Source organism: Hemiscyllium ocellatum, chromosome 18 (assembly GCF_020745735.1).
Source record: "Hemiscyllium ocellatum isolate sHemOce1 chromosome 18, sHemOce1.pat.X.cur, whole genome shotgun sequence".
Taxonomy (NCBI): domain Eukaryota; kingdom Metazoa; phylum Chordata; class Chondrichthyes; order Orectolobiformes; family Hemiscylliidae; genus Hemiscyllium; species Hemiscyllium ocellatum.
Window position 1 is genome coordinate 63,070,751 of NC_083418.1, and position 25,748 is coordinate 63,096,498.

Consider the following 25,748-nt stretch of genomic DNA (forward strand, 5'->3'; position numbering starts at 1 on the left):
AAGCATTCTTAATCAAACTTTCTAGGTACGTTATTACATACTTTTGGAGAAGGTGGGACTTGAACCCAGCTTCCAGAATTCAGAGGGAGGGGCATTACCATTTCACCACAAGAACCATTTATTCTGAATATAAGCCAATGCACTATATTAAAACCACATGACAGCTGGTTACTTAAAGTTTTAGTTTATTTTCTTTAATGAGAATGTTTGAATGAAAAATCCTTAAACAGATCAACATCAGAGTTGTTTTCTCCAAGGAATACAGGAACAGGAAAAGGCTATTCAGCCCCATGAGCCTGTTCTATCACGAACCAAGATTACAGCTGAACTATACATTGACTCTATCCTCCTGCTTTGACTGCAAAATGTTTTAAAACATAGAATATGGAACATAGGACATAGAACACAGAACAGTCCAGCACAGTATAGGCCCTTCGACCCACAATGTTGTGCTGAGCATTTATCTTAACCTAAGACCAACCTGACCTACACACCCCTCATGTTCTTGTCCAGCAGTCATTTAAATATCCCCAATGTCTCTGACTCCACTACCACCATTGACAGTGCATTCCACGCACCCACCATTCTCTGTATAAAGAACCTACCTCTGACATCTCCCCATACCTTCCGCATTACCTCATACACCTCCATCAAGTCACCTCTCTTCCTTCATCTCTCCAGTGTGAAAAGCCCTAGCACACTCAATAACTCTTCATAAGAAAACCACTCCAATCCAGGCAGCTTCCTAGTAAATCTTCTCTGCATCCTCTCTAAAGCTTCCGCATCCTTCTGATAATGAGGCACTCAATCTTCCAAGTGTGGTTTAACCCGAGGTTTTATAGAACTGCAGAACCACCTCACGGCTCTTAAACTAAAACTCCCTGTTAATGAAAGCCAAAACATCATATGCCTTCTTAACAATCCTATCAACTTGGGTGGTAACTTTGAGGGATCTGTGTACATGGACTCCAAGATCCTGCTGTTCCTCTACTCTGCCAAGAATCCTATCTTTAACTCTGTATTCAGCATTCAAATTTGACCTTACAAAATGAATCACTTCACATTTACCCAGATTGAACTCCATCTTCCACACCTTCGCCCAGCTCTGCATCCCGTCGGTGTCTTGTTGTAGCCGGCAACAGCCCTCAACATGATTTCCAACACCACTGACCTTTGTGTCCTTTGTGTCATCAGCAAACTTGCTAACCCACCCCTCCACTTCTTTCTCTAAGTCAGTTATATAAAAAAACATGAAGAGCAAAGGCCCAAGAACAGATCCCTGCGGGACACCATTGGTCACTGACCTCCAGGTGAAATACTTTTATTCTACTGCCACTCGCTGTCTTCTTTTGGGCAGCTGATTCTGTATCCAGACAGACAAATTTCCCTATATCCCTCTAAAGCTGTGCCAGATCCTTGCTTCCTCAAGTAAGACCCTTGTCCCTTAAGTTTTAGACCCTTATCCACAAAATATCCATTGACCTTTGTTGTTAGAAGTAAAGATTTTTTTTGTATGTAAAATAAGCTGCATACCTCCCCAAATACCTCAATTCTGTTGCACATTTGAAGTCTGCGTTTCGTGAGCATCCGAATTATGTAGACTTTTGAAACTCATCTTACATATTTTCCCTAATCACACATCTAGAGCAGATGGTACTTGAACCTGAGCCTCCAGGCTCAGAGATAGGTACATCGCCATTGCATTATAAGTAATTTCTGAAACATATCTGATAAAGATGTTTCAAAAACAAAACAGATTGTGCTACTGAAGGTATCAATGCGATTGGAACTTGTTTCTGGGACGATGTGCTCTAAAATGCTGACAAGTGACAAGATGTGTCTTTTAATGACACAGACTCTAATTGTTAAATAAATAGAGCCTCAGGTTAATTCAATTTTAATTGTTTGATGAGGCAACTGTTTCTGGCAAGATCAATGAGAGTTTAATTATTCTTCAGCTAACAAGTCAAAAGCTTGGGAGATATTTTTAGCTGGTTTCCTCTTTTTGAAATGTAATCACTGCTTTTGTCAATTATGAAGTGAAGATAATCTGACACATATTATATGATACTTTTATGAATGTCTCATAAAATTCCAAGCATTCCAAATAATACTCTTCCATCTCTTTATTAAGAAACATTGCAACAGAAATTTATATAGGGACTGGTTAGCTGTGAGTCACTTGTCTATAATTATATCACCAAAATGTGATACAAATAAAATTGCATGTCAGATGTAAGAACATATTTGATTATTTATAACTTGACGTCAAGCCAATGGAACATATTTGTGTTCCACAGTCCTCTGATTTGTGTGAGGTTTTGCATTTTGTTAAGAAAAATAAGGAGCTCATATGGAGTCATAGAGTCATAGAGACTCATAGAGATGTACAGCACGGAAACAGACCTTTCGGTCCATCTCGTCCATGCTAACCAGATATCCCAACCCAATCTAGTCCTACCTCCCAGCACCTAGCCCATATCCCTCCAAATCCTTCCTATTCATATACCCATCTAGATGCCTTTTAAATGTTGTAATTGTACCAGCGTCCACCACTTCCTCTGGCAGCTCATTCCATACATATGCCATCCTCTGCATGAAAAAGTTGCCCCTTAGGTCTCTTTTATATCTTTCCCCTCTCACCCTAAACCTGTGCCCTCTAGTTCTGGACTCCCCCACCCCAGGGGAAAGATTTTGTCTATTTATCCTATCCCTCATATCCCTCCTATCCCGTGGGCGGCAGGGTGGCACAGTGGTTAGCACTGCTGCCTCACAGCACCTGAGACCCGGATTCAATTCCCGCCTCAGGCAACTGACTGTGTGGAGTTTGCACGTTCACCCTGCGTCTGCATGGGTTTCCTCCGGGTGCTCCGGTTTCCTCCCACGGATGTGCGGGTCAGGTGAATTGGCCATGCTAAATTGCCCGTAGTGTTAGGTAAAGGGTAAATGTAGGGGTATGGGTGGGTTGCGCTTCAGCGGGTCGGTATGGACTTGTTGGGCCGAAGGGCCTGTTTCCACACTGTAAGTAATCTAATCTCATGATTTTATAAAACTCTACAGCCTCCGATGCTCCAGGGAAAACAGCCCCAGCCTATTCAACCTCTCCCAATAGCTCACATCCTCCAACCCTAGCAACATCCTTGTAAATCTTTTCTGAACTCTTTCAAGTTTCACAACATCCTTCTGATAGGAAGGAGACCAGAATTGCACGCAATATTCCAACAGTGGCCTAAGCAATGCCCTGTACAGCCGCAACATGACCTCCCAACTCCTGTACTCAATACACTGACCAATAAAGGAAAGCGTACCAAATGCCTTCTTCACTATCCTATCTACCTGTGACTCCAATTTCAAGGAGCTATGAACCTGCACTCCAATGTCTTTTTGTTCAGCAACACTCCCTAGGATCTTATCATTAGGCGTATATGTTCTGTTAAGATTTGTTTTCCCAAAATGCAACACCTCACATTTATCTAAAGTAAACTCTGTCTGACACTTCTCAGCCCATCGGGTAAGGTTCCTCAAGTTAATTTTTGGTTCCAGGAGGAATACCAGGCTAGCACACATGAGTATCTCATCCTACTACCGCACAAAAAAATCTCAGCTCACTAACACAGCTCCTTCCACTTGCAAACACAGACCAGGGTTGAGTTGGGATTTAGCCCCTGATCATGTGTATTCTTAAGATGGAAGATCCTGGTCTCATGCCCAGGCTTCTGTCTTTTTTCACATCATGCCTGTGGTCTAAGATATATGGATCCTTTCTGTAGTTTATAGACTATACTGAATTGAGGTTAGACAATGTTGCCAGTAGTTTGCTAATTGCAGTAAACATTTTAAAACTTGGAATCTAATTAACTGTTCTTCCCACTTGTTCACTAAATATTCCAAAATCATTTTGAAAGTTATTGAGCCTCTCTGTGGGGTTCTGATTGATGGCATGGACAGTTTCAGTGCTGTATATACAGTGTGGCTCTATGCAACATCTTCAGTTGACAAGGTTCAAATGACCACTGCCTTCCAACCTTCCTAAAACTTTGGGCCTGTATTAATTTCCAACAGGCACAAACTGGAGAGGCACTGAGCTACATAACCAACTAACCTCCCTACATTCCACAAACTCCAGTCTGATTCTGGGTAGCTTCTATCCTTAAATTGCAATCACAGTTTATAGACAAATTAAAAAATGAGATCTCAAAGAAAGAAATGAATAGTCATTGTGTCACAATTTCCTACATGGTGGTTCCTGATTTTGGAATTGCTTTTTACGAACATGATTTGCTATAAAATGCTTAAAATATGAACTGTTAATATAATGAGGAGTAACAGGGCATTGGGAACTTTGGCGAAAAAGTGAAAAACTGTGGATTTTCTTGTTAGCCTGAAGAATGGTGCAAGGGCTGAGCAGTAAGTATGAGAGTAGATGAATTTAATATCAACGTAATGCAGAAAGTGAAATGGAGAGAGGGAAAAATGAGATGAGAAAAAACAGCAAAAGGAAGCAACATAATTTATTTTAGAAGTTAGCTTTTTATTTCTCCATGAGAGACCAAGGACTGAAGAAATAAGATGTAGGATAGTCAAAATGTTAATTTTCAGTGGCAGAGAATTGTTTGTTAGAAGGTAATAATGAGCATATTTGTAAACTGATACTTGGACTAAATGGTGTCATGAACCAGACCAACCTCCCAAAATATATTTGGACACAGCCTAGACCCTAACTTGTATATTTTTAAAAGACATGTGTAAGGCATTGTGTTACAGATATGATTTGATTAGTCCACTACTAAGCTATCCACGTCTCCTTTCAAAAACCCACCGGTCATATAATTTGATGAATTTCTGTCCATTTTTCATCTGCCTGAATGTGTAACGGTCTCCATTTGCTTGTCAAAATTTCATTTTTAAGATATTAATGTTCTGGGCTCGGGTTCATCTTCTGTGTATGCTTTTTGACACAATTGCTGTATTTTCCCATTTTGCTGTTGTAATTCAGTAAAAATATCCACTTTGTGCTCCACCTGTTCTTGTTTCTTTCTCAATTAAAAAATAATTTCTGGTAATTGAAACTCAGCTTCCTATTTTAACTCTTTGATTTCTCCTCATGTCTCAACCTGTGGCTTTGTGACCTTATTGCCCCACAGTCAGGAAAAATCCCAGAATATACTCTGTGTAATACCTCAGTTGCTTGATTTCCACTGGCTTTTCCATCACAGTAGCCATCGGTCCCAGCCGTGATCCAGCTATATCAGACATATAACCATGTGGAAATCTATCCTTACTATCTTCAGTGAGATCTTCTTTTACCTTACCACCTGGGGATTTCTCTTTTCCCTAATCTCCGTCGCTCAGAGATCAAAATTGATATCGGAAGCCCCACTTTGTTTTATGAACCAATTCATAATCATTTGCCATTTCTGTTGCCAATCTTGTAGTTATAACACTCTGCTCTTCCACATGAGTTCTCATTACTTCAGAAAGTAAATTTTTGAATTGTTCCAAAAGAACAGTCTCTCTAAGAGCGTCATATGTTTAATCTATCTTCAAAGCCCTCTTCCACCTATCAGAGCTACTTTGTTTGATCTTTTCAAATTCTATGTACATTTCACAAGGTTCCTCCTTAGATTCCTAACTTGTTGTCTGTAGGCTTTTGGCACTAGTTCAAATGCCCTTAAGATGTCTGTTTTCACCTCATCATATTCTCCAGATATTTCCTCTGATTGTGTTGCAAATACCTCACTAGCTCTACCTACAATCTTTGTTTGAAACAATATCCACATGCTCAGTACCCACTTCATTAGTTTAGCCACTTTCTCAAATGAAATGAAAAGGGCTTTTACATCCTTGTTGAACCTTGGCAATGCTTGGAATTATTTAAACCAATTATCACCAGGCTTTTCATTGCGTTGGGTTTACTCTTCATCACTGACCTCATCACCACTCCTATCTTTTACCTGTACCTCCACCATTTTAAGTTGACTTTCACCTTTCTGTTCCAATTCCTGAAGTTTAAAAGCTCTCTCATTATCCCTTTCTTTTGCTTTTAAACGTAATTCAAACTATTTCATTTCTTTTCCTTTACTCAAACTGTTTTAATTCTTTTGCTTTTGTCCCAAATTCGAGCTGCTTCATTTGTGTTTGAATTTTAGCCAATGATTCTGTTGCATTTCTGGCAATTGTAGATGCTGAGCTAGTGATGATTTCTCCTTTCCTCGTGTCCAATGAAAACATTGGCGAGAAGTTGTGTCTTGTGGCCAGAATTGGATGAAGACATAGCTGCATTGGTGGGTCAGTTCCCAAAGTGCTAACATGGACAAGCAGCTGCCCCATGATCATGGGAACAGCCAAGTAAACCAAGGACTTGGTTACACATTGACTGTATATTGACTCTTTCGTGGGCTCAATGTTCTTAATCACTGTGGAAACTTGCTCACAGTGGTGGGATGTGTATAGAGTTCATTTGTCAAACACGGGGATGATGATAGAAAAGCTGCAAGCATCTGTTGCAGTATAGAGGTTCCCAGAGGTGTTCGTCACAAACAACAGGCCATCATTTACCAGCAGAGAATTTGACTATTTCCTGAAGTCAATTGGCATTCAGCATGTAAGGACAGCTCCATACCATCCATCGTCCCATAGCCTGTCAGAAAGGGCATTCCAAACTTTGAAGGTAGGCTGAAAGAAATGGGCTACAGCTTCACTAGATACCAAACTGTCCCGGTTCCTGTGTGATTATTGGACCATCTCCCATGCAACTACAGGGATAGCTCCAGCACCGTTGCTAATGGTGAGGAGACTCCGCACCAGAATGAATCTGATCTTCTCAGACCTTGGGGGTGATGTTGAAATGGCAGCAGGAACGCCAATGCCCAATGCAAGGCTCCTCTAAGTGAGAGAGACCGTTTACTTCAGGAGATGAGGTTTGGTGCTGAAAACACAGAAATGGCCCAGTGTGGTTAAGGCGAGATCGGGTCCTGGGACGGACAAAGCTCAGGTAGGTGAGGAAGTTCTGAACAAGTGCGTGGAGCATATGAAATCTGCAAACTCACAAACGGAGCTGAAGTAAAACATAACCAGCCTCTCAAAACAACTGGAATGGTTGTCAGAGCCCATGGGTTCTCCCCCTCCGACTAGCATCTAAAGAACCTTGGAGTCTGAGATGGATATGGTGGATGCCACAGTGTTGATGCCTTTATTGCCTGAAGAAGAAGAAAATACATTACTTCCGAATCACTCAGGGTGCAAGAAGCAGGCGATGGTCTGGTACGCTCTGCCCATACCTGAGGTTGAGTCAGAGGGACCGGATCTGGTGTGAAAATGCTCCAGGAGATTCTGCAAGAAAAAGAACAGGCCTACACCCCCGGACTGAGATGGGGAGGAATATAATGATTGTAACGGAGTCAGCCAGGTGGACCTCATAGAACGTGAATTCCCTGATTGGGGCTGTTAACCTAGTCTAGTCAGGGAGCCCTGGCTGACAGACATAAACAGGAGTGTCACAAGTTCTACCCACTCTGAGAGCTGGCTCTGAGGGAGCTGGACTAGTGTCAAGTACAATGCACATGTAAATGAAGGGTGATTGGGTGTCAGGATACCAGCCTCTGTGGAGTTATTTCCAAGTACCCTATACGTTTCAGCCACTGACACCAATCTGGGGTTGGCTTTTAGAGGATAAGAGCTACTTGTTAAGATCTTGGCTGATGACACACTTTCGAAACCTACAATCCATGGCAGGATGCAACAGTAGCCACCAGAGATTCAGGTACATGAACCACTCAGGTGAACTCTCCAATATGGGTTGATGAATGCCTGTTGAGCATGCTGCCCAACATTGTGCAGTGGATGTGCTATCACAATCTGGTGTACTCATATAGAGTCACAGAGTTGTAGAGCACAGAAACAGACCCTTCGATCCAACTCGCCCATGCTGACCAGACATCCTAAATCAATCTAGTCTCATCTGCCAACATTTGGCCCATATCCCAGCAAACCTTTCCTATTCATGTGCCCATCCAGATGAATGTATGTTTTTTATTGATTTGTGGGATGTGGGCATCACTGGCATTCATCACCGAACTCCAGTTGCCCTTGAAAGGACTTTGTAATAATTGATACAACTGAGCTAGGCCATTTCCAAGGGCAACTGAGAGTTAGCCACATTGCTACATCACATGGATGCCAGACCAGGTGACAATAGTAGTTTTCTTCCCTGAAGGGCATTAGTGAATGATTGACTCAATGAGAGCGATAGGTGCTGGGTAGCATGCAGGAAACAGTGTCAGGGTCAGAGCACTGAGCACAGAGCCCCTGGGAAGGCAGGGCAAATGACAATGAGGCTCTGTGGTCAGGCTAATGGAGCTTTGGGAGTTACCAACTTGTCCAATAGAAAAGTGTGCCCAAAATGCAGCGATTGATGCAATTTAAGACAAAATCCCAATCATGCAGCATTGAGAAGCTATTGAATTACAAAAGTGGATATGGAATATTATGCATGGTCATGTTACAGCTGCTGCTGTAACAGGGACTCAGAACACATCCATTATGGTCAATGATCATGTTCAGGAACCGGGCTTGTGTGTGCATCATTCCTCACTCCTCTATTCTTCTGCAAACTGGAAAAAAGCACTTCATGCGATACCAGGATTGTCGATGAATCCCCACCCTCAAATGACCAGTGTCCCCTGGACTTCCATGACCTACAGAGCTGAGATGGCTGAGCCAAAGCAGGAATAGCATTGCACTGTTGTCAAATGTCTTTTACTCAGTTTCTCTTCAAGGTCCATTTACTGAGAAACATCTGGTCATATTGTCTGTTCATTTCTTATCTCTTAAAGTTCATAAGTTCATAAGATGTAGGAACAGAATTAGGCCATTCGGCCTATCGAGTCTCCTCCACCATTTGATCATGGCTGATATGATTCTCATCCCCTTTTTCCTACCTTCTCACAACATCCCTTCAACTCATTATCAATTAAAAATCTGTCCAATTCCTCCTTAAATTTACTCACTGTCCTAGCATCCATCATACTTTGGGGTGGTGAATTCCACAGATTCACAACCTTTTGGGAGAAGTAGTTCCTCCTCAACTCTGCTTTACATTTTCTACACCTTATTTTAAGACTACGACCTCTCATCCTCGAATGCCCCACAAGAGGAAGCTTCCTTTATTATCACTTTTATGACCTTTTATCGTCTCAATTTGATCTCTCTCATTCTTCTAAATTCCAGACAGTATTGCCCTAAACTCTTCAATCTCTCTTCATACGACAAACCTCTCGTCTCTAGGATCAATCTAGTGAAACCTCTTCTGAACTGCTTCCAATGCCACTCCATCTATCATCAAATAAGGGGACCAAAACTGTGCACCTTCTCCAGGTGCAGCCTTACCAGTGCCTTGTATAGGTTGCCAAGATGGGGACAGAACAATGTAAGGAGCACCTCAGTGCTTGTTCTTTGTCCTCTGAGTGTGTGTGAATCACCAAAGAAGGACAAATTCTTCATGCACCTCACCAATCACATAATGGTTGAAGGTATGCCAAGCTGTAACTCTGCATGCCCCTCTCAATTGTGAGCAACAAGAGCCTTCATATTTTAGCATCCTTTGGAATTGTGCACTGTCCAATCAAACCATGGGTCACATAGGTGTGGAATGATCTATAGTTACAATTGTTCAAATGTTATATTTATGTGACAAGTCACTTCAGTAAACATGTAAGTGGAAGAAAGACAGAGTCCTGGGCCTCCACATACTTGTGCAAAGTGCCCTTGTGTTGACATGGAGGGGCTAGAGGCAAGTTGCTCACTTCGGTATTTCTGTGGTGTGTGCAGGCACCCATTGAGACTTCCTTCAGAATACAGCCTCTGCATTCTCAATGAGCAGCCATGGGGTAGGTGAGGCCCCTGGCAGAGAGCCACAGAAGGTGGAAAAATGCTGCAAAGGTCTTGGCTTTTTTGCCCTCCTCAGAGACCTGTGTAGTCTTGGGTTGGGATTCAGGTAGGGCTGATGTAGTTGGCCACTGGAGGGCACCAGTTGTCCATTCCAGCAATCACTGTGCCAACAGTGCAGCCATCCTGTTCAGGATACACAGCTCCTTGTGTATTCTGAGGATGTCGGTGCTTATATTCTGAGCAGACTGACTCAGGTTACAGAGTGAGACTTGCGTCCATTCCTGGCTGAGACACTGCATCCATTCTGAGAGCTGGTCATTTGTCACTCCATGAGATTGCTCGATCTTTCATAGTCCAAACTCATAGGGTTGAGCCTTTGAGGCAATGTATCATGGGGTGATGGACTCCTCTACTCACAGTTCCAGAGCTTCAGGGAACCCCGCTAGATGTCTGCACGCCCACTTCGGATTGGACAAATACTGTCCCTTAAAGGGGTCTCCTGAATGTTTGTGTTCCTGCCAATGGAGCCTTATTGTCACTCTCCTGTCTTCACCGGGGCACTGAGCACAGGTACCTCTGACTCTGATATCTTTGCCTGCAGCATGGTACAGTGCCCTTCACTCTATGCCATCAACATTACGAGTGCACTACATCCTCTCCGATGTATTTCTATCTGAGTTTATTAAGATGATGTGATGTATCCTCGCACACCACTTGGCACTCTTAATATGTAAAGAATGATCTACCCTGAAGTGGGGGTAGAGTGGGGTTGGGATGGGTGGGATGGGAGTGAGATGAAAGCTTACTGCTGGGACCTCTGTGAGAAATGAAAGGAGAAATTTTGGTACAGCCCTTTTTACAATGGAGGCAAATTCCAATACATGCTATTGCTTTTAATCATGCTTGCACTACCCTTATGCAGTAGTATCACACTCCATTTCATTGCAATGTCCCATTGTGTACTGTGAAATGACAGCATGTGCTCCATGTTTACCACCAACTGTTACTGTGGTCTCCATATTACCTTTACCACTGGTTAGTGTCAATTCACTCCATCTATCAGACTGTTCCTCAGGCACTGTGACAATCTCCATGATGGCCATCTATTCCATTCAGTCTCAAGCTGGCTGACTCACTTCCAATCTTCTCTTTGTTGCTCTTCACCCTTTTGCTCTTCATGGATACAGAGGAGTTTTACAAGGATGTTGCCAGAATTGGAGGGTTTGAGGCACAGGGAGAGGCTGGATAGGCTGAGACTTTTTTCCCTGGAGCGTACGAGGCTCAGGGGTGACCTTATAAAGAGGCTTATAAAATCATGAAGGGCATAGATAAGGCGAATAGACAAGATCTTTTCCCCAGAGCAAGGGAGACCAAACTAGAGGGCAAACTAGGTTTAAGGCAAGAGGGAAAAGATTTAAAAGGGACCTGAGAGGCAATTGTTCACATAGAGGGTGGTGCATATACAGAGCGAGCTGCCAGTGGAACTGGTGGTGGCTGGTACAATTACAACATTTAAAAGACATTGAAGAGGTACATGAATAGGAAAGATTTGGAGTGATATGGGCCAAATGCAGACAAATGTATCTAGTTCAGTTTAAGAAATCTAGTCGGCAAGATGAGTTGGACCAAAGAGTCTGTTTCCGCCTTGTATGACTCTGTACATAGCACAAATACAGATCTTAACCTCTAGTCTCTGTCTGTTCATAACTATTTGTGCGCAACTACATGCTAACACATAAACACCTCAATGCTGAAGGATAGTATGCGCTGTATCTCATACCACATGAACAACATGCAGATATGGCTCTTGCCTTGAAACTTGGAGTTTATGAACTTGATGTCTATGACCCATACTTGAGGGAACGCAGCAGGTCACTGAATCTTTTGCAGCACTGGATCTGTGCTGGTCTCCTGCAGCCTTTACCATGCTGCAAGCTCAATCCCTGCCTCCCTCGTTGTGGCAGGCAGCTTCCTTGATCATCAGGGTAAATGAATTCTCTTCCCCTTGTAGACCTCTTTATCAAGACCTACTAGCCCTGTGCTGAGAATTGAGGGCAACTCCTATTAATGAGAGCAAAAATGGGTCATGAGAATAGTTGCTCTGTTCAATTCTGCAGTGCTTGCAAACACTTCCTCATTCATAATTGTTACTTACAATATGATTGAGTTAAATGCTCTGCCCATATGCTAAGAGCCCACATACGTTACGGCTGTAAATCCAGGGGGATCTGCTTGTTCTCAATGGCAGCTGACAGGTCCATTGACTTCTTTTTGTTGTTCACTGCTATGCTGTAATATTGTACTGATAAGATCATAAGACCATAAGACATAGGAGTGGAAGTAAGGCCATTTGGCCCATCGAGTCCACTCTGCCATTCAATCATGGCTGATGGGCATTTCAACTCCACTTACCAGCATTCTCCCCGTAGCCCTTAATTCCTCGTGACATCAAGAATCTATCAATCTCTGGATCATAGTGTGGCTACATTCAGAGTGGTAAGAGGCCAGGTAGATGGGAGAGTGAGGTTGGCACATCTCTCACTCGCCAGTTTGCCAAATCACAGCATTTTATTTTCCACGGGCAGTGGTGGCAGGGTGAAGCCATCCCCGATGCCATATCTGAAAGTCTGCTCCAATCAGGCACTCAGCACGAGCCAGTGGCAGTGACGTTTCTCTCGTGGGGGACACCCAGGATGGACCGTCTGTTCCAGGATAATCTAATAGTTCAACAACATGCTCACCTCAACCTGTTAAAGGACAACATCTCCTCCAAAGCTCAGTAACTAAAATGATGAAGCCAATGCTACAAACCTCTCAGTTGGGGCACTATTTATGTGTCCAAGTCAACCAAAGCATTGGGGTCATTTTTAACCTTTTACGATATGTGAGGTGGCCCATTCTGTCTTGAGACCAAACAGGGAGCATGCAGACAACCATTATTTTAAATGATTTGTGGAACCAGGGTTTCCCCTGCCTCTGCTCACCTGACCTCATCTGTATGAAAATCAGAGCTTACATTTCATATTGGTTGCCATTCATCCTTGCTGGAAAACACTGGATATGTATCAGGTTTTAAGAAGGTCCAGTGGCAGGAGAGGTATCTTAAAGAAGGAGGATGGAATGTTTTGGACAGAATGTTCCTGTCAGAATATTGAAAGTGGAGGGAAAAGGAAGATGGATCTGGGGGTTTCCTGTTGCAAGAAGCAAAAATGATGCAGCATGATCATTGAAGGTGAAGAATATTGGAACCAAATGTTCAAATAAAAAACGTTGTTTTGGGAAGGGGTGAAAGCAGGATGGCAAAAAAATAGTGACCATAGTTAAGAACAGCACTCAAATTACTTGGGGCACAGGATCACTTCATCCCCAAAATACCCTGGAAAATTCATTTTGTAATCAGAGCAAGTCACTCTCTTAAGTGCTGTCAAAATCTATAAGGAGCTGCTCCTCCATTCAAGGCTTTATCTCTCTCACCTGTCTTCCTTGTAGCTCAAGGTGAGACTATAAAAGGTAGCTTTAGTCAGAGACATGGAACTACATCAAATTACACTGTAGTCAGGAAAATGATGCATACAGAGGCTGACTTACCACATTAACATTTCATTTTCTCATATTACTATGTACATAATTGGAAACCTGAAAGAGGGAGTGCTTAGTCTCATGCTGAAAGGATGATGAATGTTTACCCATGAAATTGAACATGAAATTGACAGTATGATCTGTTATAATAATTCAAAATGGTAACACAGTTGTTAACTCCACAAAATCCTCAGTGTCCTTTCAGTTACCAAAAGTATATTGTCCAAACACTAGAATAAAAGTCAAATGATAACTTTCAGTTAATCTGGACAATGATTGTGATCCATTTGGCTGGGAGTGATGGTGGGCAAATGGGAGGCTGCATCTCAAATTCCCAGCAGCAGGAGAATTGTGAGAGAATACGTCAGCAGCGGAGAGCCACTTGCTTGTGTTCGGTGTCTTTGTGGCACCAGGCAGCAGCGGTACCCTGAAGCCCAACACCATGACAAAGATGGACCAAAATCTCTACGAAATTTCATAAGGATCAGGCTGTCCATAATACAAAGCACAATGTCCATTCCTACAGGCTTTATTCAAACACTTCGATCCAAGTTGGATCACTCTAAGAAACTACCATCATGTGAATTTTAAAACGTCTTCTGTTCTCATTATGGTAGCTTTTAAAACTCAATAATAATTTTTCAAAATGAATCACCTTGAAGTTAACTTTCAAGTTATGGCATTTGTTGTGTAATTGGAATATAATTCATGTTGCTGCCATGAGATCAATGTTAATTTCAAGCCAAGTTTGATTGTGAATTCATCAATCTTATTTCAAACCTGATATCCTCTCTCTTTATCAGTCTCTGAAGCTGCTGCATATACAAGGACCAGTAACATGGTCTGAGTGGAACATTGTTCAAAGTGTCTGAAATGCACTGAGCTGACCGTGTGCTATAATGTAAAGGCAGATCACTGACATCATGTGTGGCTGTTAGTCGTTGACAAAGTGGAAACACACCCGAGAGCAGTGTAGAAGCTTCTAAAGAGCTATTATTTGTACTTACTGCTTTCTGGGGGAGGGATGAGAAATGGACAGAAAGTCTGTCCTTTTGATGACAAAAAGTACTTGAGCGTTCAGAACATCTTGGAAAGAAATTGTAGGAAAATGCAGGGGTGCAATCTCAGCTGTGCCTGTGAAAGGCTGAAGAGGAAATCTGATCAGCATAAGAATGTTACTGAGGTACGCACTGTCCATATTTTACAATTTTGTCATACAATGTAATGTAGCAATGAATAAAAATGCACAGCAATACAATAAACCCTCACATAGTTTTTGCATCCACCCACAAGTGTACAGGCTTTTAATGGCTTAAGCTCTTTGGAACCAGGTCTCACATACTCTGCTATTTTTCTGTTCAGAGTATGAGCCACTAGCTTTTAGGAAAGAAAGAAAAAAAAAGAGTTGGCATGAGAAAAGAAATCTACATGAAATTGAAAGAGGTAAATGCATTACAGTCACCAAAGACTTACTGGACCAGTAGGCTGCTATTTCATTAGAGAGAGATGACTGGTACAGGTCTTTACTTGAGGGTCACCACACCTTAGGTGAGGGGACTGGTTTCCAGTGGAGGAGTTGAATCTATGCTGTAGGGACCACACTGTACCACAAACTAGCTGTCTTGCCAACTGAGCTTACCAACCCCCCAGACAAATGCAATATTTTGTAAATTAATGCACAGTATTTGCATCCACCTAAGTTAATGGTTCATTTTCTGTATTAAGAGAACACGTTCTCACTTCAGATCAAAATTCTTTGTACAGACCCCTGTTCAAAGTGCTTAATTCCAAAAGGATTAACGATAACCCATTAAATTCTGAAACTTTCTGAAAAAAAAAGTTCTAAGCACATTGAACATTGTGCTTAGAAGCACACACAGAATCAAACTAAAATCTTAGCTCACTCCTGGATCTACACTGCAGATTGGCCTAGTTGTCTGCTCGTTGTTTCAAAGGGTGGCCAAGAAAGTAGATGTGGTCAGTGCAGTTGACATTGTCCGCATGGACTGTAGCAAGGCATTTGACAAGATACTGCACGGTGGGTTGTTGAGTAAGGTTATTCATTGAGAGGTAGCCAATTGATTACAAAATTGGCTTTAAGTTCGAAGAAAGAGGGTGGTGGTAGAAGGTTGTTTTCAAACTAGAAGGCTGTCAGCAGCTGTGTGCTACAGGGATTGGTGTTGGGTACACTGTCATTCGTCACTTATGCAAATGATGTGGATGAGAATTGAGGAGGTATGGTTAGTAAGTTTGTGGATGACACCAAGATTGGTGGTATAGAGGATAGTGAAGAAGGTTTTCTGGGAATACAGTGGGTTCTTCATCAAGTGGGCCAGTAGGCTGAAGAATGGCAGATAGAGTTTAATTTTGATAAATGCAAGGTGTTGCATTATGGTAGGTCAGACCAGGACAGAATTTACACAGTTAATGGTAGGGCCTGGGGAGTATTATAGAACAAAGAGATCTAGGGGTATATGTTCATAGCTCCTTGAAAATGGAGTCACAGATGAAGAAGGTTGTCAGCTTGCTTGCTTTTATCAGTCTACTAAGGAGTTGAGAGCTGGACAAGATCTTGGTAAGGCCACATTTGGAGTACTGCATGCAGTTCTGCTCACAATGCTATAAAAAGGATATTATTGAACTAGAAACATTGCAGAAATGATTTACTAAGATGCTACCCAGTCTGGGAAGTTTGAGTTATAAGGTATGGCTGAATAAACTGGTTTTTTTTTCCCTATAGTGTAGTAGACTACGAGGCGACCTTATAGAGGTCTATAAAATCGTAGGGACATAAATAAGGTAGATAGATTGTGAACAGCTTTACCCATGAAAGGGGAGTCCAGTGAGCCTAGTGAGCATAGGCTTAAGGTGAGAAGGAAGAGATACAAAAGAGTCCAGAGGGACATCTGTTTCATACAGAGGGTGGTGAATGTCAGATGTAGTGGTGGAGGTGAATACAATTTTGTCATTTAAGAAATATTTAGACAGGTACATGGATGGGATAGGTATGGAGGATATGGAGCAAACACAGGCAAATAGGAGTAGTTCAAAATGTGAAAACTGGGCGGCATGTTCAAGTTGGGCCACAGTGCTGGGCCCAACTTAACCTAAGGTTTCTTTCCTGTAAACCTCCATGACTTTATGACGTAAGAACAGTCTTGAGGACATTGAATACAAGTAGGCTGATTAATCAAGTGCTCTTTAAGTGCAAAATGTATCCCTCACAGCCCGTTGGCTTAAGAGAACCAATCAAAATTTTAAAGGGAAATCATGCCATACTGTCAATTGTCTGCCTGATCTGAAGTCCCTGAGAGAATCCCATTTTAGTTAGATACTAACATGATTATACTAGCATCCAGCACTGCTCCAGCATGGGAAAGTCTTGTTCTTAACTCTGACTCCGAGGATATTTCTGAATTATAGTTGGAACCAGACCGAATCAGTAGTAATTCTCTTTTGAGAATACCACTTATGTGTAGATGATTGTTTCAGTTAGAATTCTCAACCTGTCCTGTCCCAAATGGAAATGTGAGGCAACAGGAGAAAGCCATTCAGTGCAGGAGCATTTCTGCAGGCCAAGGCATGCCCCTTCCTATTATGTCAATGCTGCCAAGTTTCAGCAGTCAGATTACTTACAGGCCCAAAGCCACATTGATGGCAACAAAGACAGGTTAGTGTGTAATGTAAGTGAGGGGGTAAGGTGGCAGGTGGAGTAGGTAATGGAGGAATTTGCCTGATGAGTTAGACAGCAAGATGCCAGTTGGGTGACAAATGGATGAGGCAGATAAAGCGGCAAATGGTGAGGGTATAGTCTGTCAGGTAGGCTAGGGGTTAAGGTGGTAGTTGGGGCAGGTGTTGGAGTGCTAGGCAGCAGTGTGGGTAGGATTCTAGGTATGTGAATGGAGGTGGGATACTAGGGCTCCAGATGGGTGAGGGCACATGTACCAGGTACGGCAAATAGATACGTGCTGAAGGTAATTTTGGGGTTCAGGTCAGGGAAACTCAGATCGAGGGTGTGTTGGGTCCATTGCCTGGACATGGGGGTGTAGTTACTCTCAGGTTGGGTCAGAACGGAGCAATGGCATCATGCTGGGAGTTGGGTTTGGACAGTGAGACCAGGAGGTTTGGTGTTGTAGTGGGTGAGTGTTAGTTTTGGCTGGCTTAGGTCCAGGAAGGGTAATTTTGACAAGGGTGTGGGTTGGTGAGATGAGATGTCAGTTCTGAAAGTTTTGAGTGCAGTATGGGGAATTGGAGGGTTGGTGATTTCAGTGGGGTTGTTGTTGGGTTAGGAGATCAGGTCATGTCTGTATGGGTCATGTTGGGTTAGGTCCTTCAGGTGCATTGGGTGGCAGAGATCAGACAATGTGCTTGTAGTGTCAGTTTAATAGTTACCTAAGAATTAGGCTCAATTTTAAATCCTGTGATACTTTCTGTGTTATTCTTAAGCTTGAATGAGTCAGTTGCCTTCAAATTCTCTAAATTTAAAGGATTTTGTGAAAATCTTCCCCCGCGTGTCCATCAGAATTTTCAATTTCCTGTATATTGCCTCAGAGTCTGCTACATTGGTATTCCCCTGGAGGCAATGTACAACTCCAGTCTACACTGCTGGAATGACTGTCTGGCCTTTGGAACTTCTGTGTCAGAGGATCAGACAGCACAAGAGCTGCCAAATTAAATTTGTCCTTTGATGTCGGCTTGTAACAAGGAACACTATGACTGATTCTGATAAGGTTAATTTTCATTGCACAGAGTCTCAATTTCTTGCGAGCAAAGATATGAGCTTCAAAGGTTTGAAATTCATCACTGAGGTCTATTTGACCCATCATGGCTATGCTACTTCTTTGATAGAAATGTCCAACTTCATCCTATCATCCAGATTGTTCTCCAAATTGCTGCAAATGATCCTCCTCAATTGCAAATACAATTGCATTTTACAATCCATATGGAATATAAATCCACACCCTTGTAGGTGGTGTATTGCAGATCTTAATGAATATTAACGTGATAAACTTTCTGATCAAAATGCCTCTACTTCATTTCCCAGTTATTTAAGCATATGATGTATGGTATGTAATGCACTAGCCAGAGCAAACAGCTTTCCCTAGAAAGCCCTTTCTTTCTTTGAGTTTCTATGTTTGTCACCTTTAGGCTCCTCTGCTCTGAGGAGAACAAATCCTGATCCTCCATGTCCCTCCCTTGGTACTTGTCTTGTAAGAGGCAGGGGACAATTCTACCCCTCACAAGACTCTCCAGTCTCTCACAAAATGCTTCAAGAGTTCCAACATGACTGACTTTTGCCCTTTTCTGATAAATTCCACTGTTTTTCACTAGAGTTGCAGTGGATTTCCTGATCAAAGGTACACAAACTTTCCAAGTCTTTTCTTAAACAACTTTGCTGGCCGAAGATTACAAATTTTTAAAACAAAATTCATTTGTGGGGTGTTGGTGTGGCTAGCTGGTCAGCATTTGTTGCCCATCCCTAAACATTCATTTCAATTTTGTAGTGTTCTTTTATCAGCTCTTCTAAATTACTCAGTTAAATTAACGATGATTAGTTCTTGGTCAGAATCTGGGAACAATACCTGCAGCGCATGGACTGCAGTAGTTCGAGAATGCAGCTCCCCCTGACCTTCTCCCGGGCAACTAGGATTGATGAAGGGCTTTTGCCCGAAACGTCAATTTCACTGCTCATTGGATGCTGCCTGAACTGCTGTGCTCTTCCAGCACCACTGATCCAGAATTGGGTAATAAATGCTGAGAGAGCCAGCGATCCCCAAATCCCATGAATGATTAAAAAGGTCCAGCTGCTCCAATATTATTGCATGTATTGTGGCCATGATCTTTTGCTATAGCATCACAGAGTTGTACAGCATGGACGCAGACCCTTTGGTCCAGCTCATCTATAGCAACCAGATATCCTAATTTAATCTTGTTCCATTGGGCAGTATTTGGTCTATATCCCTCTAAATCGCTCCTATTCATATATCCATCCAGATGCCTTATGAATCTGTAATTGTACCAGCCTCCATCACTTCCTCTGGCAGCTCATTCCATCCACGTACCCCCCCTCTGTATAAAAAAGTTGCCGCTCGGTCCCTTTTAAATCTTTCCCCACTCACCTAAACCTCTGCCCTCTAGTTTTGGACTCTCCCAAACTGAGCAAAAGACAGCGGCTATTCACCTTATCCACACCTTTCATAATTTTATAAACCTCTGCAAGATCACCCCTTGGCATCCAAAGTTCCAGGTAAAAAAAAGTTCCAACCTATTCAGCCTCTCCTTAAACTCAAACCCTCCAACCCTGGCAACAACCTTGTCAATCATTTGTGCACCCATACCTTGATAGTCAACTCTCTTAAAAGGTCACTATTGATGAGGAGATCCAACAATAGATAACCCATGCCAGTTCAGCCTTCTATGAACTTTAACATTTAGTATTTGACAACAAAGATTAGTGCAAGTCAAAATAAGGGCTAGTGTAGAGAGTTCCATACTCATTCCATATACACACCATCCTCTGCATGAAAAAGTTGCTCCTCAGTCCCTTTTAAATCATTCTCCTCTCACCTACACCTATGCCAAGTTCAACAACAAATTTGCTATAGCAGGGAGACCAAACTTGAATGCACTATTCCAAAAGTGGATCAGTGGTGCTGGAAAGGCATAGCAGTTCAGGCAGCATCCAACAACTGCTGTGCTCTTCCAGCACCACTGATCCAGAATCTGGTTTCCAGCATCTGCAGTCATTGTTTTTACCTCATATTCCAAAAGTGACCTCACCAATATCCTGCGCAGCTGCAACATGATCTCCCAACTCCTATTACAAAGCACTGACCAATAAAGGCAAGTGTACCAAATGCTTTCTTCACTACCCTGTCTACCTGCAACTCCACATTCAAAGATGTTGCAAAAATATTTGTATTAGGCACTCTCTCTTGCTCCAGTGATTTTGTTATGGAGTGAAAGGTGTATAATTTATATGTAAACATCATTTTTGGAATTTGGATCTCAGCATAAATGCACATAGCTGTTGGTTACTTCTGTGAAGAGTTTTCTAGTAAAATGAACAAGATTCAACTCTCCATTGGAAAAGTGAATAAATCCAGCATTTTGTAATTTGCAGGTAACATGTTTAATAGGAAGATGTTTAAACTTTTAGTTTTATGACTGGTAGAGTAAACATGTAAGACTTTGTTTTATTTGGTTTTCAGTTCAGAATTTTTTTTAACTCAGTTTAGAAAAAATGTTTCTGTTCAGTTCAGTGGACACTAGTATTGAGATTAGAAGCAAATTTAGTGTCTATCCTAGAAGAAGGATTCAACACAGTTGGGAAACAATTACTTGAATTGAAAGGTATCCTTTGTAAAAATTTCAAACCAATAGAGTGTGTAGCTGGAAATCTGCAGATTATTTGAACTGAGGATGATTAGGCTCTCAAATTTGAGAAATGCTCATTGTAGGCAGGTGTGGAAAGGACTCAACAATCTGTATTCATTGTCCATGGCAAGGAAACTGAGAGGAGTCAGGAAAGTAGAAAATAAAATAATTGAGATATAGGAGTGAGATCTCTGGACCATGGTCTCTGTAATGATAAAATTGAAAAACAGATCAAAACTTTGCTTTACTCTGAGTTTAAGATTGTTTTAATTATCTGCCATATTTAGATTCCACTTTTATTTTTAACCAGCATGTAATAAACTTTGTTTTGTTGTTAAAGCATATCTACAGTTATATATGAAAATTTTAACCTTGTAGGCACAGTTTAAAAATCTATTTCAATTAAATAAATATACGTAATTATCTGTCTGACTTGGAGGTTATGTCTGGACACAGGTTCAAAATGAAATATGCTGATTATACCAGGAATTGTTATTACAAATAATATGACAATGAAAATAGAATGAAATTGATAGTGAAAAAAATTGATACTGGACTATTTGTAGATCTGTGAATATTTAATTCAGTGTTAATGTTTCAAATTAATACTATGTTGAGAACTGTCTGCAAAAAAGCGGTGAAATGTTCAAAATTAATGTCAATATATCATTGACTGTCCCTCATTTCAATGATGATGTCTACTCACGGTTAAACATTTCTCCCATGGGTCTGCATGTGACTGAAAAATTCAATTCTCCATCTAATTATCTTTTAGTGCATGAAGCAGTAGGTGCCATGATATAGTGGGATCTGGAAGGCAGGATTTGTTTCCTTTACTTTTCATCTCTTCATCTGCTCTGCTTCATTATTAAGATGTTGTGAGCTAATGAAGGATACAACTTGATGAACACATAACCATATCCTGAACAATTAGTAGCAAGTTCATCCCACTCATTAGTCAATGGTATCCAATCCATTGCACTTGGTTTGACAGGACATTTCTTCCTGAATGTTTGTGGAGCCAACTTTGTGAAGGACATATGCATTTGCTCAGTTATTGGACTATTTAATCCAGAGAACATGGTGGAGCTGTTGTTGACAAAATTTCTCTTGTTCTCTTATGTGTTACTTAGGCACATTCCAGGCCTCACTGCAATATAGGTGTGTGATGGCGACAACTGCTCTGTACGCTAGCACTTATATTGATTTGCACTGATCTTTGTTGTCAATACTCAATGTTACAGTTAATAGAAGGTTAAACTGGCATGGGTTATCCATTGCTGGATTTCCTCATCAATGGTGACCTTTTAAGAGAAGTGACTATCAAGGTATGGGTGTTCAGTTTTACCTGATTGATTCCTGGGATGGCAGGACAGATGTAGGAAGAGAAATTGACCAGTTAGGACTTTATTACTGGAGTTTAGAAGAATGAAGGGGCATCTCATAGAAACCTATAAAGTTCTAACAGGACTAGAAAGCGTAAATGGAGAAAACATATTCTCGATGACATGGAAGTCCAGAGCCAGGGCTTATAGTTTAAGGATATAGTATTGCCCATTTAGAACTGAGATGAGAAGAAATATCTTCAACTAGAAAGTGGTGAGCTTCAGAAAGCAGTTGGGGCCAAAATATTGAATGTTTTCAAGAAAGAGTTAGATGCAATTCTTCGGGCTAAAGGATTTACGTGTATAGAAAGAATGTAGGAACAGGGTACAGAACTGGATGATCAACCATGATCATATTGAATGGCAGAGGGGCTACTCCTGTTCTTTTTGCTATGTTTCTCTGCTTAAATTTATACGTTCACTGGACATGACCAGCACTGGCCAGGCCAACCTATTTTAGTGCTCAACTTATTCCTGAGTCATTTCTTCGACATGTATGAGAGGTATGGGATTTGACCAGGTCTCAACAGATTTATGAATTTTGTTTCACCAATTTCTATGGACAGGCTAAGTTTCTTTCATGAAGAATTGAAGAGTTTGAGGCTATCTTGAAAACCTGGAGCAGAGTGGACAATGACACTGCACTTATCCACAAACTAGATAATGTATGTTTATGGAGGTCAGTTTAATTTTGGCATGGAGATGACTAACGTTAAAGAGTTTTCTATCCAAATGGTATTTAGTGCTGACAGACAGCAGAGTGCAGGCAACAGTGGGTACTGCAGATGCTGAAGACTAAAGTCAAAATTAGAGTAGTGCTGGAAAAGCACAGCAGGTCAGGCAGCATCTTAGGAGCAGGAGAATCGATGTTTTGGGCAAAAGCTCTTCATTAGGAATGAGGGTAGGAGCCCTGGGGAGGGGGGCGGGGAGATGAATGGGAGCAGGTGGGGCTGGGGAGAAGGTAGCTGAGAGTGCAATAGGTGGGTGGAGGTGGGGTAAAGGCGATAAGTTGGAGAGTATGGTGGATAGATGGGAAAGAGGATTGACAAGTGGGGTAGGTCATGAAGTTGGTGCTGAGCTGGAAGGTTGGAACTGGGGTAAGGTGGAGAAATTAGGAAACTGGTGAAACCCACATTGATGCCATGGGGTTGGAGGATCCTGAGGTGGAAGATGAGGCATCCTTCCTCCAGGTGTCGGGTGGGAAGGGAGTGGCAATGGAGAACGCCCAGGACCTGCATGTCCTCGGCAGAGTGGGAGGGGGAGTTGGCATGTCCAGTCACAGGGCTATGGGGTTGATTGGTGCGGGTGTCTCAAATATGTTCCCAGAGATTGGTTTGGGTGTACAGCAGAGTGTAGCTGACCATAATACCAAACGATATGGGAGCATAATTAGGTCATTCAGTCTATCAAGTCTGTTCTACCATTTGATGATGGCTAATGTTTCTGAAATCCATTCGCCTGCCTTCCCTTGATTCCTTACTAATCAAGAAACTATTTATTTCTGTCTTAAATGCACTCAGTGATTTGGCCTCCACAGCCTTCTGTAACAATGAGTTCCACAGATTCACCAACGTCGGGTTGAAGAAATTGCTTCTCACCTCAGTTCAAAAGAGTTGTTTCTTTACTCAGAGGCTGTGTCCTTAGATTATGGTCTCGCTCTAGTGGAAACACCCTCTGCATATTCACTCTATCCAGATTGATCTTTGACAAAGTGAATATCACCGTCAGTTGGGTCATAAAAGTGTTGGAGTTATCACACACACCTATTTCAATCATCACTTTCTCTTGAGGCTGAATTTCATTTCCTTTTCTCTGCAGCTTGTCTTTTATTTTTTCCATTAGCAATGGCTTCAATGCTGTACTCCTGTGGAAGGAAATTATGCTTGGTGCATAACATCAAACTCTGTTAGTTGGATTTTAAATATTTCTGTGAAGCATCAGTTTTGATTCAGTACAATAGATAATATTCCCTGAGACAGTCTCACAATGTTATTATATTACAACCCTCATCTTTATTAAATCTATGTTTTATTAAACATACTGTCTCTGCTTCATATCTATAGAGCATTTCCAAATATCTATGAAGGATGCAAAGCATCCATTAGATGGTGGTATAATATTGACATGATTGTCTGGTTAGGAAATTCAAGTGAAGTGAACTATTTTCCTGGCTTTTTTCAGTCGTAGTTTGCCATTGCCCTCTACTGTGGTGCCAGGTTCTTCTCAAACTAACCAACCAATATCGCAGGTTCCACTGAGCTACAATACAGCCAACAGTAGAAAACCTCACATTACCAACCTGGCCAACCAGATAAACAGTTTTGAATTGTTGGTTTGGAGGAGAATGGAAAGCATCAGCTAGAGAGTAAGATAAATGATAAGCTGCTGTCGAGAATGTGCAACTGATGAAATCTGTTGAATGTAATTAGGAACAGAGTGTTTGAGTCAGGCACATCTTAAGGGAAAAGGGCAGCATGGTGGCTCAGTGGTTAGCACTGCTGCCTCACGGCTTCAGGGATCCGGGTTTGATTCCACCCTTGGGCAACTGTCTGTGAAGTTTGCACATTCTCCCAGTGTCTGTGTGGGCTTCCTCTGGGTGCTCTAGTTTCCTCCCACTGTCCAAAGATGTGCAGGTTTGGTGAATTGGTCATGATAGATTGCCCATAGTGTCCAGGGATGTACAGGTTAAGTATGTTAGCCATGGGAAATGCAGGGTTAAAAGGAAAAGGGGGTAGGGGGATAGGTCTGGATGGGGTGCTATCCTGAGAGCCAAATGACCTGTTTCCACACTGTAGGGATTCTAAGAAAAAAATGACCGTGTGACATTATGAAGGGAAGGTTTCAAGTAGAAAAGTGGAAGGAAAAGAATATTTGTTCGATGGCTTGATAATTGGGGAAACTTATTGAAAAATAAAATGAATAGCACAAGGTAGGGAAATATTTCAAAGACCATGAGCCAAGGACACTGCCTTCTAGTATAGTTCACAGTGATATTGATCTAGTTACTGGGAAATTCATCGGAGCATGAGGCCTTGAGTTAACTTGGCCACGAATACGCCTTCTCATTATTAATGGAGCAAGAGGAGCCCCTTTGGTCCCTTCAAGCTTTTTTGATGAAAAGCATAATTTCTCATAAGCATCATCCCCAGTAATTACTGGAAATACTAACAGTGCCAAGAAATGGATTGGTGGTTGGTGTCTGCAACTACTCTTGTCACTGCAAGGGGTCAGAACCCCAAAGTACTCGAGATATTTTTAACTTGTAATTTTAACAATTTGTTAAAAGAGGCTGATACAGCCAAAAGAATGGCTGTGGATATAACTTATGTGGCTGCTTGGAGACAGAAAGAGAGAACCACCAAATATTACACCCGTGGACATGAAGGGAACTCCAAACAACATGCAAAGCGGAGGGAAGAGACAACTCTAACCAGACTGGAACGTGATGTGTTGGCAGTCCCCTAACCAACAGCACACTACCCTCCGTGATTTATGTCCCAAACTATAGACAGATTTTGT